A 21867-nucleotide genomic window follows, 5' to 3' on the forward strand; every position below is an offset into this window, starting at 1 on the left:
GGCATAGCTAGATGGATTGTAAAATGTATACAAGTATGTTACATTAAAGCAAAGAGAACATTAACTGTTCCTCCTAGAGCTCATTCTACACGAAAACTAGGAGCATCTATGGCATTCTTAGGGAACATTCCCCTAGATGACATATGCAGAGCAGCAACTTGGTCTACACCACATACATTCACAAAACACTACTGTGTTGATGTACAGGCTACACAACAAGCCAGAGTGGGCCAAGCTGTATTAAAAACTCTATTTCAAACAGTTGCGACAGACACTGGTGACCACCGCTAGGGAGGTAACTGCTGTACAATCTATTCATAAATGTACCATCTGCAGCCCATATGCCTCGAACGGAATATGCTACTTACCAGTATGCATCTGTTCTTGGCATAGAGGGCTGCAGAGTGGTACATGCCCTCCCTGCCTCCCCGGAAACCTGTGTCTGCCCCAACATTATCTTAGTTAGATACACTTACATGGGCATATCTTTATGTATTCTACTACACTACTCCATCTAACCCTACTATGGCAAAACAATCTAAGGATGGAGCCGATGCCCATGCGCACTAACACCAAGAGGAGGAGTCATCTATGACGACAAAGAATTCTCCAGGAGAAAAACAAAGTGCAATCATCCGAGCCCAACACCAGATGGCGATCTATTCATAAATGTACCACTCTGCAGCCCTCTATGCCAAGAACAGATGCATACTGGTAAGTAGCATATTCCATATTATAATTACTCTTCATATGAGCACCCCTGGATCTATTTAGTTTACCTTCTCCTTTTAATGGTTGTCAGGCTTACGGTTGCTTACTAAGCCCCCCTGGTCTTTTCAATTGATATACCTTGTTCTGTCATGCTGGATCATGGGATAAAGATGATCTGGCTTCTCAGAAAATAAATAAATGAATGGAGGTAGGCAATGTCTTCTTAAAAGCAGCCCTGACATAGGGATGTTTGTCAACTTCGAGCACAACTCCTGTGTTAAAGCAGTTCCCCAGGTCTTGTCCCTTCACTGCAGACAGGCAGCAGGTGCTACACCCTGTTGACTCAGATAAAGCATACCAAATCTCACAGGAGTCGCCAATAAGACAAAAGGCATAAGCACCTCTTCTTCTTATTCAGAGAAGGGCCCATTTCACCTGCCACTTTGCTATTTCGCTAGATCAGAGCAGGAAAAATCCAATTTGGTGCAATCCTTTTATGGAATAGGTGTCTGCTTTATACTGACCAAGTTCCAGCCGCAACTCGTTTGCGTCCCTTGGAGCCCTTCTGCTAGCCATCACCAGTGTGAAGAAGACTTGATTGTAGGTGTGCACGTTCCATGTCATACACCTTCCACCCCAAATCAGGCATAATTCTATTACTTTGGATTTAAAGTCTGTCTTATCTTGAGCTCGTCTCTTTGAGCTCATAGAAAGTAATTCCTTCAGCATGATCCAGAAATATATGCATTGTTGAATGCCAAAATCTGGACACTCTGTAGATGCTGTAAATGGTCACAATCATATTTGTATGCAATTGGATAAAGTTGATTGCCTAAAGCGGGATTCTGTACAAAGAATCAATACATATTGACAATGTTATCGATCCAATAATGTTGTTTATAATTCATGTAATTTTGGGAATTTCAAGTTAAGCTTGTTATGTGAAATTCTGACAATATGCCACTTTGCGTAATTGCACGCTGTTAGTGGCAAAATTATACGGCATGACTACTGAAACAACAAGAACGAGACTGGCCGTTGTTTGCCACACTTAAAGTATATATATATATATATATATATAGCATATATATTGCATAATTACATGTACTTTTGCATATTTTGTTTACCCTTTTACATAATTGTGTGAAAGCAAATTACATGAGTTGCGCACACTCCTAATTACAAGGCATCAACTGTTGATAAATTTGTGAGGGACAGGTACTTTATTCTTTGTAGTTCATCTTCAGTTTTGTTCAAAGAGAATATTTTGAATCTCAGTTTGTCAAATATATGCTGAAATTAGTAGCCATGTTATAGTGTTTATAAAGCGCATAGCTGCTCCAAGAATGGAGCTTCCCAGTGCCCGACCTAGAGGGTGGTAGTACTGGAAAGAACGAATGACAGAGGGAAGAAAACAGACGAAATGGTAAATGGAAAAAAGCCATGTATTCAGGGGTTTTCTAAAATGCTGGTGATTCTCGATGTTCCGGATGGAAATAGGCAGTGAGTTCAAGAGAACAGGGGCAAGAAAAGAGCAGCCTCCCGCTCTTGCTCTCCTAACTTGAGGGACAGTGGCCAAATCGAGATTAGCTGAGCATATGGAGCGGAGGGATGGTAAGAAAATATAAGATTGGGACCTTCTGGGAGTGCAGAATTTCATGAGCGGCACACAAGGTCTTAAAGTGAATGCGCTTATCCACTGGGAGCCATTACAATGAATGAAAAAGACCAGAAATGGACCAAACCTTCAGGAGGGAGAAAAGTCGATTGGCCGCAGCATTTTGGGCAAGTTGGAGTCTTCTACTAACTAACTTGTTTGTTCCCAAATACAGGCATTTCCAGTAGTCTAACCAGGACAGAATTACTGTCTGAATTATAGTTAGTCGGGTGCTTGGGTCGAAAAGACAGATGATAGGTTTGAGGCTTCTCAAAATCCCAAAGCTGGTACCCGAAACTGTTTGGGCTTGAGCCTCAAAGGCCAGTGTATTGTGATTGAAGACACCTAGGGGCAGATTTACAATAAACTAACGCAGCTCGGTGCAGCATGTCATTGTGCTGTGCCGCACTGCGATAGTTTTGAAGCACAGGGATGCAACATCTTTACAACAATATGTCGCATCTCTGTGCTTTCCCCTGAGCTGGTGCACAAACTGCTGCCATGCGCCAACGCAGGCACCCTTGCCCCTTGGTGCAAGGATGCCTGCGTCACGGGGATGATTGTTTATGTGCAGGAAGGGTTACCTTGATGAGATTCCGCCTTTGAACAGAAGGGCTTAGAGAAAAAAATTGTGATTATTTAATGTGAGCTACTTTATCCAATCTAAAGAGATTACAGCTCAGTATCTCTAGTAGTCAGTCAAATATTACCAGCAGAAGTGTAAACCTATTCAATGTATATTTCTCAATGTTTCATCATGGAAATGTTTATTGATCTAAATACCCAGAGCTTAATTGGCAAAGTGATTTAACTAAATGCGACTGTTTCATTTCTAATGACTGAAGGAAAGTAAAAAAAATATTTTGTTGTTCTACGTGTACAGCAATGTTACAAAACTCAGGCATTAATTGCAAGGAAAGCAATCTGCTTAATTATGTTATGTGTGGTGATGCAGCATGGCAAGCTACGCGAAGAGCTCCCACACCATCCCAGAGTCTCCTACAAAGCCATAGCAGCCACAATCAGGGAACACTCTGGGAAAGTGAGATTTTTGATCAATTACCAGATCACCCCAACTCCTATCTCACTTAAATCATTTGGATCGATTGTTGCCTGTCATTGAGTAAAAGGCAAACCCTACATAGGTCAAACCAGCCCCAAAACTGACACAACTCTAAAGAACCACTTACTACGGATAAGTTTAAAGATTTATTATAAAGCCAAAATTAGTTGCAGGTACAAACATCTCAATATAAGATTCAAAAGATACACAGGTAATAAGATGAACATGAACTCTCTGAGAGATCTTAATCGACAGAAGAAAACCACCAAGACTAATTCAAAAATCAGTAAGTTAGTTATCATCGACACAAGATGAAGCTTGAGCGTCATTTACAGAAAAGAAAACAAATCAGGTTAGACTGACCCTACACTAGGCTAGATGACATCCCTACTTAGCAAGTTCTTTACCTAAAAAGGTGTCAGCCGTGTTGACTTCCAAAGAAGTGCAATCACTCTCTCTTAGTCTTAGATGAAAAACCTATGCATTGTAGCAGCACCCTTTCTGCCTACCCATCTGCTCTCTAAGGGTCCTCAGGCCATCTGCTCTACCTCCTCCCCAGGGTGCTGTCCCTAATACAAAATCACAGTATGGGTGGAACGCCCCTCTGAGACGCCCACCACGTACACAATTCACGTGGTCTCGATTCTGGTTTTTTCCATAGTTTCACTTCTTTGGGCCGTCTGTTAAAGTTGACCTTGCTTCCCAGGCTCCGTCTCCAGCATGCTGGTACCCCCATGACATTCCAGTAGACTCCTCCGGACCCGAGCCTATCTCCCCGGACAGAGCTCTATTCATCAAGCTCTTGATTGGTACCCCCCTCGCACCTGCAAACAGACACTCTGGAGCAGGGCCCCAAATTCCAGGCTCCCCTTATCAGGCTAGGCCATAAAACTTCGACCAGCATTGGCAATTTATTTTAACGAGGCTCGACTTTTAACTAACACGTGCAGATCAAAGAGGACACTTTATCTCTCCGGGCCTACTAAATTACGTGCAGTAGCCTGCACCCTGTGAACCATTATTTCTTAACTTAAAATAATATGCTAACACACCACACTTTGGTTATATGAAACACTTCCATAAAACATAGCCTTTAACATGTAAGCAAAAATCATTGAATAATAGTGAATCCATGTTACATGAAAGATGCAATTGTACATTTCGTTCTTATACAGTGCCATGTGGTCTGCACGTTTCTTCATGTTGCACATTACATCCTTCTTCATTTAGCAGCTACATAACATGGAACCTGATTAACACATCTAACATTTCTAAACCTTTCCACACATTTCTATAGTAGCCCACACTCTATATGTGCTCTCTATATCTAACAAAGCAATCGTGAGTAAATGCAGATACATATTTTCATATTTCTAGTTACCTTAACTAACTTACGCAACTGGTTTGTAAATATGGCGCATTCATACATTTCATTCAAATTGCGCTCTCTCAGTTCCCCCCTTTGATGACCTCCAGGGGTCATCACTAGTACACCAATTTGAATGGGTCAAACAGAACTTGTTGCAAGGCTCCCCCTTTTTATCGTTTCTAGAGCCCTCAGACTCCTATACTGATGATCTTGCATAGCAGCTAACCTCTGCTCCTGTTCTCTCATAGACCTTTGCAATCTGTTCGACCTATACCATTGGTACAGTCTCACTAAACCCCACAATATGATTATGCAAATCACAATTATGATGATAGGCTTCAGAATATACCAGACAAAACTCTTCCCGAGATTGGCAAACCAACCTCCAACTTTACCCATCCCATGACCTACTTTTTCCCAGACATTTACCCTTGTTAGGTCCTCAATCTCTTGGTGTATCTTGGTTATGTTCTGTATGCCCTTCTCAAGAGGTTTTGAATTGTCTGGAATGTAAGTGCAGCATTCCTGGACCTTCAAAGCCTTACAGACTCCGCCCTCTTTTGCTAGCAGAACGTCTAAAGCAAGACGGTTCTGAAGAACCATTGCTCTTATCGATTGCATCTCCCCTTCTACCAGCATCAGTGATCTCGCCGTGCTGGCGGACAACCTATCTACAACCGTTGCCAGTCTCCTGATTTTGACATCATTCAGTATGATCCCTAAAAAGGGCATCACAGCACCAAATACATATCCGACTATTTCGGCATCTCCTACATCTCGTCTCTTTCTGTCAGGTGTTTTCCCCTCTATTATTTCTAAGTCCTTTGCATGATATATTTTGGGGAAGACAATAGCCAAATAACATGAACCATACCAGTTATCAGGTAGTTTCACGTAGGCATTTCTTCCACATAAAAAATACACATTAGGAATCACTTGCATTCCTTTTAGGAAATCCTTTGTATAGTACTCCAATTGAAAAGCATGTTCACAGCTAACTTCTCCTACAAACACATTTTCATAATAAGTTTTACCTCGGTGTATACATAACTTCCCTTTCTGTGTGCGATCTAAAGCTATTGGACCGTTGCTACCCTTCCTTTTATGTGCCTCCTCCTCCTCGGTCCAATCTGTTTTCCATTGTCCTGACATTTTCAGAACCTTTTGTCTTCTGTACCTGTCATCCACTTGCCTTATAAACTTCTTCTCAATCTCTGACACTTTGCAAGTCAGATTATTTCTACGTGCATGTGAAGTATCCAATGTATCCCAAGGAAGGAAGAATTTCGCCAATCTATCTTCCTTCTTGTAATAGTCCCATTTGTTCATTTGCTTATAGTTCGGGACTTCTGGTAATACAGAGTCATAATTCGAAAAATAGTACTCAAAGCTATCTCGACCATAAAATATGCTAAGTATTAAACTACATGAGATCCCATAAGTCAATGGAAGGTGATGATATCTAATACCTTCGTCCACGGAAGCTGGTAGCTTCATACAGACATAACAATCCTTAGCCTCCATGACATCTATATACTCGTATAACAATTTGGCATATGCGTTGGACTTAAAGTTACCCTGTGACTCATCCATGTGTAACCTGCGAGCTTCTGCTGCTAGCAAAGTATTGTCTTTTCCTGCTTTGTCCCCCACCTTGTCAGCAGTAGCAGGTTTCGATGTCACTCCAGCTTTTATATCTGTTGCTTTTGTTATACTCTCATGTCCCACTATATATGATACAGTAACTACTATGACTATAAGAAAAATCACTACTGCTATAAGTGTGCCTACTATGCATTTTGCCTTGCGGTTCGGACCACCGGCCTCCATGTTATCAAACAGTGTAGTTTTCTTTCTGAAAAGTCTCTTTTGATTTCTTCACTCTGCTTTCATTCTGCTTTCTCAGTCTGTTAACCACACTTGGAAGCTGGTAAAGTCTCTTTGCAATTCAGTCTCTTTAATTTCAACGACAGACAACCCTAGCCCTTCTCCGTCCACTAAATGAAATGTCCCTAATTTTCTTCTTCTTCCACTAGGCGCTAGGTTATCTTCTCTCTCTGGCTTATTTACAAAGTCCTTTAGGTATCTACGATGATTCGTGTTCCAGCGGCTCTAATAGCATATTCCAGCAATTGTAAACAAAGGATGGTTTCCTCGTGCTCTGGTACTGGGTGACCCATGGTTGGAAATTCTAATCTGTTCAGTACCAGGTCTTTGATCCTGCTTAAATACAGAGGGATGGGGAGAGTGAACGTTAACAACCCTTCGTTCTCAATTCCAGGTGTCAACAGTCTTACTTCCACCGTTACGATTGGATCAAGGTTGGTCACCTGCACTTCCCTCACCCTCCCGGATCTCTGTCCCCAAGACATCTGCCGCCAAGTAGGTCCACTCAGGAGTGGCGTATCTTCTGCAGGGCACACGTACCCTCCTTGATCTTCTTGGACCCTCAGAGTCTGAGTCCACGGCACCTTCGTCTAGGTCTGAGTCTTCGGAAATTGGAACAAGAGTTCTCTCTGGATTTGCTCTCAGGCTTGGCCTTCTCCTTCTTTCCGGCTAGCTAGCCTCTCCACTCCTTGTCCTTGCACTCGACTCTTGACCACTTGCAGCTTGATCAGTGTCTGATTCGTACTCCCAGCTACTTTCTCCTTCTGTGGCAACGTCAGTTTCGCTGGTGTATTGACCGTCCTCGGCCTGGTCAGACACGCTCCCAGTCTCTTCTGGCACCTCTACAGCTTGACTGGTCCTCTCTGTGGATTCTCCATTCTCAGCTGGATTTTCATCCGAGGGAGGAGCTGTTTCTTCCGGAGGTGCTGGAACTCTTCGGGTGTGTGAGGCGTGGATCCAGTTGGGCAAGCCTCCACACTTCACTGCAGTGTTTGTTACCAGTATGATCTGGTAAGGCCCACGCCAGCGTACGTCTAAGCAATTCTTCCTGGCGTGTTTCTTCACCACGACCCAATCACCAGGGCACAGGTCGTGGCACAAGTCTTGGGACGATGGAACTTCAGCGGCCTGCACCTGAAGAGACACAGAATGAATGGCGTCAGAGAGTCCCTTACAATAGTCCAGGATCAAATCATCTGTGATGTTCAACAGTGCTGTAGTTGGAACTGATGGCAGTCTCATAGCCCTCCCCATTAACACCTTGTGTGGAGAGAGACCTGTCCTTCTGTCTGGTGTGCTACGTATGCTCATAAGGACCAGTGGCAGCGCGTCAGGCCAGCTCAAAGATGTCGAGGAACAAACTTTGGCAATTCGGGACTTAATCGTGCTGTTGATCTGTTCCACAATTCCTGAAGCTTCTGGTCGATAACTACAGTGCAGCTTCTGGTCTATATTTAGGGCTGAGCAAAGCATCTTCACAATTTCGCTGTTGAAATGTGTTCCCCTATCTGATTCCAAAGAGGCCGGCACCCCGAAGCGCGGTATCAGTTCTCTAAGCAACAATTTTGCTACTGTGAGTGTGTCACACCTGCGTGTGGGGTAAGCCTCAACCCATCTGGGAAAAATGCAGACAACCACCAGGACTTATCTGAGGCGGTTACACCTTGGCATTTCAATGAAGTCTAGTTGCATCCTATTGAATGGCCCCCCGGACCTCCCTATGTGACTCAATGTGACTGGTGTTCTCTTTCCTACATTCAGTTGTTGGCAGATCACGCAACGTTGACATACTGCTTCTGCCGCTACTCTAAACTTGGGGTTGTACCAGGTTTGCCTGAATACCCTCACCATAGCATCTCTACCTATGTGTGCTGGCCCATGTATTCTCCTTGCCATTGGACTAACTAGTTTGTTTGGTAATACTGCCCTCCCATCTGCGGAGACCCAAAAGTCCATTTCACTCTTTGTACAACCTGCAGTTTCCCATGTCTTTTTCTCGAAGTCAGGTGCATTCTCTTGTATACATTTCAACTCATCCCAAGTGTCTACAGTTTCCAACAACATGGTTAATTCGGTCCTTTCCTGAATCCCACTCACTTCCACCTCTGTAAAAGAATATCCTTGTTCTGCACAGTAGCGTGCAACCTCGTCGGCATACCTATTGCCTTGCGACACAAAATCGGTGTTTCTAGTGTGAGCTGTGCATTTTACAACGGCAATAGCTGCCGGACCTTGTAGTGCTTCCAACAATAGTCGAACAAATTCCCCATTTCGAATAGGTGAACCTGAAGAGGTCATGTAACCTCTTTGAGACCATAACTGCCCATAGTCATGAACTACCCCGAAACCATACTGGCTATCGGTGTAAATGGTGACTCGAATTTGGTTACCTGCTAAACAGGCGCGTGTCAATGCAATGATTTCAGCTACCTGAGCGGAGTGTACTCCTTCCAGGCAAGCGGCTTCCACAACTCCGGTAATGGTGCAAACGGCATAAGCTGCTCTCAGCTGACCAATATCGTCTCTTACGCATGAGCCATCAACAAAGAATACTTCATCGGGGTCAGTCAATGGCTCATCTACGATATCTGGTCTTGGTTTGGTGCATAGTTCAGTCACATCAAGGCAATCATGATCTGTACATACATCATCATCAATGTCATTTGGAAGTGGCATCAAAGTGGCAGGATTCAAAACAGAGCATCTCTTGAGGGTCACGTTCTCAGCAGCCAGAATGACTTGCTCATAGCGCGTGAGCCTGCTATTTGTCAGATGCTGTGTCTTGGTCCTGGTCATTAACAGTTCTACAGAATGAGGCACATACACCACTAACTGGTGTCCCATTACAATGTTCTCGCAACGTTCAATGCTGACACCTGTTGCGGCAACGGATTTGAGACATCCGGGCAACGCTGCGGCTACTGGATCTAAGGTAGCCGAGAAGTATGCAACTGGTCTACGGGCATTTCCGTGTATCTGGGCCAAAACTGACAAAGCACAGCCTTCCCTCTCACAGCAGTAAAGTAAGAATGGCTTCTCGTAATCCGGCATTCCTAGAGCAGGGGCACGACACAAGTCCTCCCTCAGCTGCAAGAATGCCATCAAACAATCCTTGTCCCATGGTACCGGATCACTCACCCCCTTGTGCGTCAGCTTTTGTAAAGGTTTTGCCTTCAGTGAAAAGTTAGCTATCCACTGCCGGCAATAACCAACCATTCCTAGAAACATCCTGACTTCTCTCTGTGTTGTGGGCGAATTCATTTTCATGATCGCCTCTATTCTGTCTGGTGACACCTTTCGTTTCCCTTTTTCAATTCTGTGACCCAAGTACTGCACTTCTGTCAAACAGTACTGTAATTTGCTCGGAGACACCTTGTGTCCGTTCTCAGCCAAGTGATTCAGTAAGGTGATGGTGTCTATTTTGCAAGCTTCCTCGGTTTCTGACGCCACAAGCAGGTCGTCTATGTACTGGACCAGAACCGAGTTCTGTGGCAGTACTAGACTTTCAAGGTTTTTCTTCAACAGCTGGTTAAAAATCGATGGGCTCTATGTATACCCCTGTGGGATACGACACCATGTTAAAACGCGATTTTCTAGCTTAAAAGCGAAAAGAAATTGGCTCTCCTCATCTAAGGGGATTGAAAAGAAGGCCTGGCAAAGGTCCATCACTGTGAACCACTCAGCTTGGAATGGTATCTGAAACAATATTACTGAGGGATTCGGTACCACTGGACAACACGAAACAACTATGTTATTAATCTTTCGAAGGTCCTGCACTATTCTGTATTTCCCACTAGGCTTCTGCAAACCCATAATCGGGGAGTTACATGGGCTTCCCACGATCTCCTTCAGTATTCCCTGCTTAATCATGGATTCGATCACAGGCTTTATTCCTGCAATCGTCTCCGGGGTGTTCTTGGATACTCAGCATTTGGTTTTACCATGATCTTCACTGGCTCTACCCCTTTGATCAGTCCTATTTCTTCCCCAGTGAAATCCCACACTTCAGATGACACCACATCTCTTAGGTCCCAAGGGAGATCTTCCACTGTCAAGGCAGGATACATCTCCACACACACCTTTGTACTCGCAACTTTGAAATCAGCGTCATCATCGTTAGTCAGTACCTCCACTCCCTGAGGTGTGCAGTATATTGTACAATTCAGTTTACACAATAAATCTCTTCCCAACAGACACACAGGGCTAGAATCACAAACCACAAACTGGTGCTCATCACTGTATTTCCCTATTTTCACTTGTACTGGTTCTGTCAAAGGGTTAGTCATTCTCCTATTTGCGACTCCTACCACTTGAATTGTTTCTCCTGACATTGGCAGACCTGGGACCACTGCTGATCTCAGAGTGGATCGAGTGGCCCCCGTGTCCACCAAAAAGGTCGTAGGACACCCTGCTACTTCGGCCTCCACGTATGGTCCCCTCTGGTCCACCTCTAAAACTGCCCCGAGGGTACAATCCTCCTCTCTATTCACTCGCTGTCCCGTAAGGGGATCAATATAATAACACTCTTCTCCTCCTACAAAAAGGGGCATCTGCCTATAGGTCTTTCCCCCTGTCGCAATTCTGGGTGGTTGAGGGAACTGGGCTCGAGGAGTCGGGGTCCCCCCTTTGACCATCTTTCCCTTGTGTATCGTTGTCCCCTTCGCCAGACTGCTCTGGACTTCTTCCTCCTCTGGTTCTAGTTCTCCAGTCTCAACATTATAGGGGCACTCGCGTTTCCAATGCCCCACCTCGTTACACTGGTGACATCTGGTCGTCTTTTTCAATGTCGCAATATCTACCCTAGGTCTCTGTTTTTCCTCATCGTCTTTATTCTGATTATTTTGCTTCCTTCCTAATGTCCCCGTTCCCTGTTGCCGCTGTCCACCCTTTCCAGCTGACTGCATCTGCACCATCGTCAGTTTCTCCTTAAGTTTCTTTGCTTTGGAGTCTATCTCATCACTGCAGTACCTTGCATATCTCAAAATTTCATCTAATGGTTTGTTTTGCCAACAAATCAAATGTTGCTGGATCATCAAACTAATATCAGGTCTCAAACCCAGAACGAACTTTGACACAAACTGTCCTATGTCTCTAGGATCCATTACATCCAACCCACTGTACTGTTTGAATGCTTTCAGCAATCTCTCATAATACTCATGGACAGTCTCTTTAGGTTCTTGGGTGGTGTGATCTATCTTAACCCAGTCTATGTCCTGCAACCGCACCTTATCCTTCAGCCATGCCATTACCCTTTCGTACTTTTCCATGACTTTTTCTGATTGTCCGTTTGTCTGGGCATCCCTATCTGGTTCGGATGTTGGCCATTCGACACTAACCTTACATGCTGTCCACAAATCCCCTGGCACTACAATGTCAAACAGGGTGTTCAGGTCAACCCACAGTACTTTGGATATCTTTACAAACCTCTCTACCTGCTTATACCACTCCACGGGGTTCTCCCTCAGCTTAGGAAAAGAATTGGTAAATGCCTGCCTAGTCCCCCCTACTCCAGGGCACATGCACATAGCTTCCATTCGCAATTTCTCGCAAAGGGTATGCTTCCATTCTCTGTGGCCCTCCCTCTGGGGACATCCCAATTGTGCTCCTTCTGACGGTCCCTCTCTTGGACCATTTTTCCTCCCATTTATCCAAATCTCTCCACGTTCTTATGCCCATGATCAGTTCTTTTATGTCTGTTTTCAACCCGATCGTCCTCCTTTCGTCTAAATCCTGATCCGTGCAATGCAGCCTATGGTTACCCTGTAATGCTTTAGTCCTTGATAGGTCTACCATGTACCTGTCTGCCAATTCAGATAGTATTTCATGTACTGCCCTCGCTTTCCGAGTAACATCCTTTGCTATAAACAGTACCTCGTCTTGTTCGTACAGGTCAATCCTCTCCATTGGCAATGTGCCGTCTATTATTTCATCTAAGTCCGACTTTATACTGGTTACATCGAGTCTCCTTGCCTTTACCTCAGCTCTTAGTACCTCATTCTTAGATGGTCCATTTACATTCCTCCCGTCCCAACTCTGAGTCCTACGCCTAGGTTCAGGTGAGTTATGAGGAGTCCTCCCTTGTTCCCATCTTTGTAAATCCCATGCTCTTCCATCTTCCCTCGGTGTGTGGTGAAACAATGCTCTATTTCCCACCATCCCATTCAGTCTCTTCGGTTCAGCCTCTCTAGGCACACGATAAGATCCCCCACTATTCTCTAAGCCTTCGCCATTCCTTTGCTGTCTAGTGTCACTCAATACTCGATAAGGTCCCTCACAGCTCTCCATGTTCCCGCGATCCCGTCCGTGATCACTGGATGCATGGTGAGACCCCTCACGACTCTCCATACTCCCGCGACTCCAATGTTGTACATCTTCGCCCGGTGTGTGGTGAGTGCACCTAAAGCTGTCCCTGTACTCCTGCGTTCTTCGATCTCCCTCACTGAGAATGGGGCGAGGCACCCCTCCACATCCTGCATTCCTATCCTCATGCTCCTGTCTACTTCCACTCCCGATATGGCGAGTGTCTCTTTTACCGTCCTGACTCTTCCCATCCCACTCTGGACCGCTTTCGCCAGCTCCGCAGTGAGACAGGGTTCCGTTCTCTCGGTTTCCCCATTCCGCTCCTAACCTGTTGTTTTGAGTTTCTACGGCCGCATCCCATTCTTTCAAGTACTCCCTTAACTCCCTAAAGGATTTCGGCCGTGGTCCTCTCAGATCCATCAGCCCTCTCTGACCCCCTTGATCTATTATGGGATCCACTACTGAATCCAATGGGGTGCTCTGACCTCTTGGTCCTAGCAACTGCCTTTGTGAATTAATCGTATTGTTCCTGCTTTCCATCTCTGCTCTTTCCCTGTCCAATCGTACCTGCTCCCCCTTTTGCGCTCTTTCTGGGTCGTAAATCGATACTACAGGACCTATGGTAACAGCTACTTGAAGAGCGTCCGGCAGTTGGTACGACCTTGCACACTCTGTTTCCTGCACCTTTTGTACCACAAACCTTCCGACCACTGTCTGTACTGGACTAGGTTGAGGTATTTCCTCGCCTTTGTTGGGTTCCCAATCTGTTATGGGGAGCGGTCTATGTTCCCCTTTACCAGCCCCGTCCCCCTTTTGGAGCTCAGGACGTTCAATCTCTCTATTGTACGGAGGTGGTCTGTCCATCAATAACCTATTTATCAGGCTGTCGTCTGTCTCGCTCTCATCATCCTCCACTAGAGGTTTCTTTTCTCCTGTGACTTCTATCACTGGATACAGTTTATCTACTTCAATTCTCTGCACTCTCCACTTTTTAGCTTCCTCATCCCATTTGGCATCCTGCACTGCTCTCACCGATCATTTTACCCTTTCTTGACTCCTGTTCAAACTCCGGTCGTATGCCGCCCTAAACCATGCATTGAGGGCTTCAAATTGTGTTGGTCTGGGTAGAGGTCTCGTCGCGAGCATTACTGCTTTCAGCTGGTTCAATGCTTCCAACCTAAATGTTCCGTATTTCGGGAACGTCAGTTCCTCATTTCCCTCCGTTATCTTGCTCCACTCAGAGATCCACAGTATAGTATGTAACCCTACATTCGTAGCCATGTAATGAGCGGGTGTGCCCTCCGGCGGGGCCTCTTCCCCGTCCACCGCCTCTCTATTTTCTCTCTTAAACATCGCTCTTAAACATTTAAAACACTTCATATTCAAGAATCTATGGTTTTCCTTAATTCCCTTCCTTGTTTACTTCCCGATGACAAACCACCAATCCCTGCGCGGCTCTCGCTAACCAACCTATCCCAGCGCGTCTCTACACCAACCAGCCTATCCCAGCGCGTCTCTACACCAACCAGCCTATCCCAGCGCGTCTCTACACCAACCAGCCTATCCCAGCGCGGCTCGCTCTGACGTCACTCGTCCCCTTAGCAGCAGTTCCCCTCCTTTCTCAGCTCGTCTCCCGGTCATGCATGCGTCCCATTCATACACCGAAAAATGACTACTTCCGACCAAGCGTTCACTTTTCTTGACTGTACGTCCACAGTCTAACTGTAATTGTCACCTCAACTGACGAAACGTCTTCCGTAAACGTTCAGACGATCGCCTTAACTGATAGGTTACTTACACACAGTAAACGTCCGACCAGCGTCCGTTACTCATACACTCACTCTTACGTTCCCCCTATCACGCTCCTACGGGCGATCAATGGTACCTCATGACCCCCTTCACAATGGTAGACAATTACTCTGGATGTCCGATACACCCGAACCACTTAAGCTCTTCCCTGAACTTAAGATTTTCACCAGGTTGCGCGCGCTCACAACCGTCTCACAATCACACTACAGGCATTCAACTCCGCTTGACATTACAACACAGGTACAACACAAAACACCGCAATCTGACAACGCATGACCCTTATACTCACTCTCGACCGACTCTGCTGCTTTTCTCTCTCGCACCGTCAGCACCTTCTTCGGCAGGTGGCTCTTCTTCTGGTCATCGATCACTAGGGGCCTCGGGGTAATCTTAACCTAATCTAGGTCGCCTTCCTCAAGAAGACAACCATCCTCTGCTACCAACTGGGAAAGTGAGATTTTTGATCAATTACCAGATCACCCCAACTCCTATCTCACTTAAATCATTTGGATCGATTGTTGCCTGTCATTGAGTAAAAGGCAAACCCTACATAGGTCAAACCAGCCCCAAAACTGACACAACTCTAAAGAACCACTTACTACGGATAAGTTTAAAGATTTATTATAAAGCCAAAATTAGTTGCAGGTACAAACATCTCAATATAAGATTCAAAAGATACACAGGTAATAAGATGAACATGAACTCTCTGAGAGATCTTAATCGACAGAAGAAAACCACCAAGACTAATTCAAAAATCAGTAAGTTAGTTATCATCGACACAAGATGAAGCTTGAGCGTCATTTACAGAAAAGAAAACAAATCAGGTTAGACTGACCCTACACTAGGCTAGATGACATCCCTACTTAGCAAGTTCTTTACCTAAAAAGGTGTCAGCCGTGTTGACTTCCAAAGAAGTGCAATCACTCTCTCTTAGTCTTAGATGAAAAACCTATGCATTGTAGCAGCACCCTTTCTGCCTACCCATCCGCTCTCTAAGGGTCCTCAGGCCATCTGCTCTACCTCCTCCCCAGGGTGCTGTCCCTAATACAAAATCACAGTATGGGTGGAACGCCCCTCTGAGACGCCCACCACGTGCACAATTCACGTGGTCTCGATTCTGGTTTTTTCCATAGTTTCACTTCTTTGGGCCGTCTGTTAAAGTTGACCTTGCTTCCCAGGCTCCGTCTCCAGCATGCTGGTACCCCCATGACATTCCAGTAGACTCCTCCAGACCCGAGCCTATCTCCCGGACAGAGCTCTATTCATCAAGCTCTTGATTGGTACCCCCCTCGCACCTGCAAACAGACACTCTGGAGCAGGGACCCAAATTCCAGGCTCCCCTTATCAGGCTAGGCCATAAAACTTCGACCAGCAGTGGCAATTTATTTTAACGAGGCTTGACTTTTAACTAACACGTGCAGATCAAAGAGGACACTTTATCTCTCCGGGCCTACTAAATTACGTGCAGTAGCCTGCACCCTGTGAACCATTATTTCTTAACTTAAAATAATATGCTAACACACCACACTTTGGTTATATGAAACACTTCCATAAAACATAGCCTTTAACATGTAAGCAAAAATCATTGAATAATAGTGAATCCATGTTACATGAAAGATGCAATTGTACATTTCGTTCTTATACAGTGCCATGTGGTCTGCACGTTTCTTCATTTTGCACATTACATCCTTCTTCATTTAGCAGCTACATAACATGGAACCTGATTAACACATCTAACATTTCTAAACCTTTCCACACATTTCTATATTAGCCCACACTCTATATGTGCTCTCTATATCTAACAAAGCAATCGTGAGTAAATGCAGATACATAAATTTCATATTTCTAGTTACCTTAACTAACTTACGCAACTGGTTTGTAAATATGGCGCATTCATACATTTCATTCAAATTGCGCTCTCTCACTCTGACATCCAATGGATGGATTGTGCAGATTAAGGACCTGATTTACAGTTTGGTGGACAGGTGCAGATGTTGTGGAGTACCCTGTCTGCCAAACTGATGACCTTTCATCTGGATTTAGAGTCTGTCAGACCCTTGTATTTTTTCTGGCGTAGCACCCACTGGCGAGCACCTTACACGCACATTTGGTAATTTTTTTGGGGGTAGGTAAGTCTGATGGATTTATTTTCCTCTTTGGGACCTCGTGGAAAAGCCTGGCCACCACAAATAAAACTAAAAGTAAAACCCTCCCCTACCCTGGGAGTAAACTCCAAAGTGCTAGAGTCATTATTTTTTTTATTTTACAGAAACAAATTCTTGCTTTGGGAATTTCGATTTTTAAAACAAGTTTCGTAAGCGGCCACATCAAACATGCCACATCAAACATGGCGGCCGCTCAGCAACCATTCAATGCCTTCAAAAGAGCCGCCATAGCTGTGGCTGCTCTGAAGGCATAGAGACATCTGCCACTCAGACGGAGATTTCTAAATAAGGCAGGCGGTGGTCTGCCATGGTAGTGGAGGTTATTACCTACGTTCCCCTAGCGGACAGTAGGCCTCCCGCCAAACTTTTAATCAGGCTCCAAATGCTTAGGCCCCAACAAAGTCTGACTATCCAGTAGTGTCATCGAGAACCATGCATTTGTGGCGTGGCAAGGAAACTACCTGAACTCAGTAGACACAATTGTAATGATCTAAGAGGACCCTGACGGCACCTTCCGGAAGAGCCAGAGGTCAATGTGAGACCTTCCTGCACAGGAGGAGAGAATTTGGAAGGAAATCAAGCAGCTGGGACCCTGAATCTACCCAAGTCTGTGGTGGAGGAGTTGGCAGCGAAGGAAGAGGAGGTGCACTCCCAGTGGGCACACTGATGGAACAACATTTGTAAACTATCCTCTAGGTGGGTCAGACTACTCGCATCAACATGTGTAGGGGCTACATGGCGCCTTTGAGAGGAGGCACTGCAGTAACATGTTTTATCTGGAGGTGAGGTAGGTTATAGAATATTCTGTCAGTCAGTTGGAATACCACTGCACACAGCGCATTCGAATGGTAAGCAATGAAAACAGTACAAAGAGGGTAATGCATGCATAGATTCCAAAACTCGATGTTCTGTCTAGAACAAACAGTAACTTGCAGGAAAATAAGTTTAAGGTAGGTTGGAAGATGCTATGGGCACACTTTACAAATTCACCCACACTGCATGCAGTACCATCAGAAGTTGCACATTGTGGTTTTAACCCCAGATTATTGGGGGCACAACTGGTAAATTTCCTGAGCTCAAAAACGAATCTGATCTTTATGGAAATCCTTTCCTACTGAGCTGTACAAAAATAAATAAGAGTCAGACATCTCCTGTCAGAGAATCTGTCATCTGCAGCTGGATTTTCTTGAGCCCTGCTCTGTACCCTGAAATCAGTATGTGCACTTCACTTAGTAGTTACAATACATGATTATAATACACTATTCGTCTGCAAAACATGTGTATTATAATTATTGTGAATATCTGAAGTAGCTCACCATTTATTCAAATTAGAGAAAATGGTAGAAGTGCACCAGTCATATCTCATCACACATGGCCAACAGTTAGTCTAAACCCTTCCTACAGAACAACCAGCTACCTATCCGCATAGTTGTGTTAGTTTATCTACCTTAGTGTGCCATCAGGCTTGACGTCAGAACATTGGGATTTAGCATCCCGCCTGTAACCGGCCTGTGTCTAAACTCCATCCATCCCTTTCCATGGCGCTCAGTGGAGCGAGCCGGGGTCAGCTAATTCTGGGATCCTTTTACTACAGAGGATGGCAAACTTTGTTTATGAGAAGAACTGTACGGTCAGTGGTTACTGCTACTTTTCCCTCTTACTTTCCAGGCAAACCTTGCAAGGTCATCTCTTTCTACAGCTACACTTCAGCTGCTGTGTCTATAGGATCTTCACAAGATGAAAATTGTCCATCTGTGGCTCCGAAAAATATGGTTTGCCAGATACATCAATATGGATGGAGGTAAGTACCAATGGTTGCTTCTTGGCCAATTGCATAGATATGCTGGGTTATTCATTAAACAGCATGTATATTGTGATTAAGGCAGGTTTTAATTATTTATTTAATGAGTACCCGAGTACTTGACTGACGTTTATACACCACAATCAGACAGACAAAGGATTAGCTCAACAATAAGCTCCAAGATGTACTATTACTCCGACTTACTGAAGTGCAAAGAGCTGTATTAGACATCCCTCATCTGAGAGATGAAATGCCTGCAGGTATTACAGGAGTGAAAGGGGAAACACTCCAGAAAGGTACTGTTTGATGGCTAAATTCTGTCAGTACTATGCAGGGCAATAATGGATGTCTTTACAGGGGCACTTGAAGCTGGAAGCCTGCTGACAACCATGAGGGAAGCCATTACATGTATTTTATCAAAAGCTGACAAGGGTTGGTTGGACTTTAGGTACTACAGAACAATCTCCATGAACAACATTGATTTGAAAATCTATACTACTATTATAAAGAGAGAACACAAACCTTTGAGCCAGGTAAACTCGAAAAGTACACCACCAATCAAAACACCCAAGACATCTTTGAAAACCTCAGGGCAAGCAGAAGGACATAGGCTATTAAAAATAAAAAATATACTTTGTTTAAAAAAATTCGAAATAAAAATAAAGTAGTCCCTTGTAAGTAGCGCCGGCCGCGACTTCTGCGTGATGACATCATTTGCGTTTGTGCTCCCTGGCAACACTTCCGGAAATGGCGCCGAAGATCGCGACCTGCTGGGAGGACTGCCGCGGCCCTGCTTGCTGCTGGGCGAAGTGGCGGCCTGTGCGGGCGGGGCGCCTGGAGAGTGGCGGCGCCTGGAGAGTGGCAGCCTGTGCGGGCAGTACGCCTGGAGAGTGGCGGCCTGTGCGGCGGGGTGCCTGGAGAGTGGCGGCCTGTGCGGGCGGCGCACCTGGAGCGGGACCGGCGGCTAAGGTAAGGATCAGGCTCTCCGGGACACGGGCAGGAGGGGGTCGGGACGGGAGGGGGCGGGAGGGGGGCAGGGGCAGAAGTGCACGCAAGCCTCAAATGCTGCCCCCAGCCCCTTTCTGCCCCAGGCAACGCTGGGGCGGGCTGCTAGTATTGAATAAAAGTGAAGGACCGGGTTGCTGTGGTGTGGAAAACGAACCCATAATCCTACCGATGCCCAGGCCGCTGGCGCAAACCGCCTCTTAGTTCCCATGTTGGATAATTACAAAATAAAGAGACGGGCGCTGGAAGCAGGAATCAAGAACAGAGTTTAATTCTCATGAGGAGAGCCAGTCATTTCGGACACGAAACACAGTGTCTTTCGGGAGGTGCTCTAACAAGTGAGCTGAGACTCTTGCTTTTATATCCTACAAAACACTTGATAATACAATCAGGTCAGTATGACGCAAAAGAAAGACATCCCTATAATCCTCGTGGTGATTCTACCCCACATACATTCACAAGGGGAACCCTTGACCTGCTGATAAGAGGGGAGGGCAATCACGCAGCTGAGTGTTTCGTAGGATGTGTACGCCTGATCATAGCCCAGGGGGTGGGGTGGCTAAGACCAATAGAGGATCCTTTGAAGAGGAGTGACTTCATACAATAAGGGCAGTAAATGGTATCTCCTGGCTCAGGCGATGGCCTCGGACATGTGTGGTCAGCCGGACTCGGGGGAAGGGGTCATCAAAGGAGTGGTATTCATGCCGCGTGGGCAATTGAGCGCGGAGGGAAGGCTTGTCAACAGAGGGGCATTCATGGAAGGGAAGGAGGTGTTGGTCAGGCGCGGCCGTGACTCTCAAGGACAGGGCCTTGCAGAAGAAGAGGGTTTATGACTTGCCCATGTGAGGAGAAGGGAGGGGTAGCCAGGGTGGACACAGGGACAGAGTCACACACAGAGAGAGAGAGAGATCTTATGACCCGTACATGAGAGAGCGGGGGCAGCCAGGTGCAGCTGGGGGGGGGGGGGGCTATGTCAGCTAAGGCGAAGGATGCCTCTTCAAGAGGGAATGGAGGGGGGTTTCGTGCGGGTCAAGCAGGAGAGTCGCCTTTCGCAGCGGGGTCGCACAGGGGGAGTGGGTTTCATGGCCTATGCATGTGAGGGAGAGAGAGAGAGAGAGAGAGAGAGAGAGAGAGAGAGAGAGAGAGAGAGAGAGAGAGGGGGGGGTTTCGAATACACGCAGAAGGGAAGCCGGTGATTCTAATCTTAGGCGGGCAAAAGGCCAGGGTGCCAAAAATGGCTGTCATGTATACATGGGTACAGGCCTTTGCGGGCAGTGGGATGTAGTTAATGCTTTACGGTATTCATGGTACGCGCAGGGAGAGGAGGGGGAAAAAGGGAAATGAACGTTGCTTATGTACATCAATATTTCTAATTTTCTACAGTCGCCCCGTTTTACATAGCAAAAGTTCATTTTCGTGATCGATGATGGTACATATAAACAGGCGTGGTCGCAGAATTAGCATTGTCAATATTAGCATATGGCATATAATCATGGACAGTTGATGTGTTTGGCAGAATACGGCACATAGGAGATTGCATTTGTCGAGTTCCTACCATTTCAAAGCACTACATAGCATAAATGTTTCTGACTAAAAAATGTGACCAATGAACAGTTTTGACCAGGTAGTTGAGAGCGGAATTCAGTTCAATACACAAAATTTCTTCGTCACAGTGTCTTTATTATTGAGCCATCACTGGTAGGCTCTAGTCCGTGTACTTCCGTTGGCGCTGTTGAGCACCGGCGGTGGAGCTATAGGTCCAGCTCAGTCCTATCCTTTCGCGTTGCAGGGTGCGGTCAGTCCTCTGCTGTTAGACCACAGTCCTGTTCCCTAAACAATCCGGTTGGTGGCGCCTTATGCTCGGCACCAATAGTTCTATGGCAGCACCCTATTCCCAGTGGAATGCTGTTCTTTCCCTTGGCAAAAAGTCACGTGGGAAAGAAGGTGAGTGTGGTTCAAATAGTCGATAGGTGAGAGGGCGGAGTTGGGTCAGAGTTCTTGGGACACGCAAAAGGGACCAAGGGAGCAAAGGATAACAAGCAGGCAGGCCCATCAATCGGGCCCAAAGAAGGGGGACGGAGACTCCAGGCACGCGTGGGT

The sequence above is a fragment of the Lissotriton vulgaris genome, chromosome 7 (genome assembly GCF_964263255.1).
Source record: "Lissotriton vulgaris chromosome 7, aLisVul1.2, whole genome shotgun sequence".
Lineage (NCBI taxonomy): Eukaryota > Metazoa > Chordata > Amphibia > Caudata > Salamandridae > Lissotriton > Lissotriton vulgaris.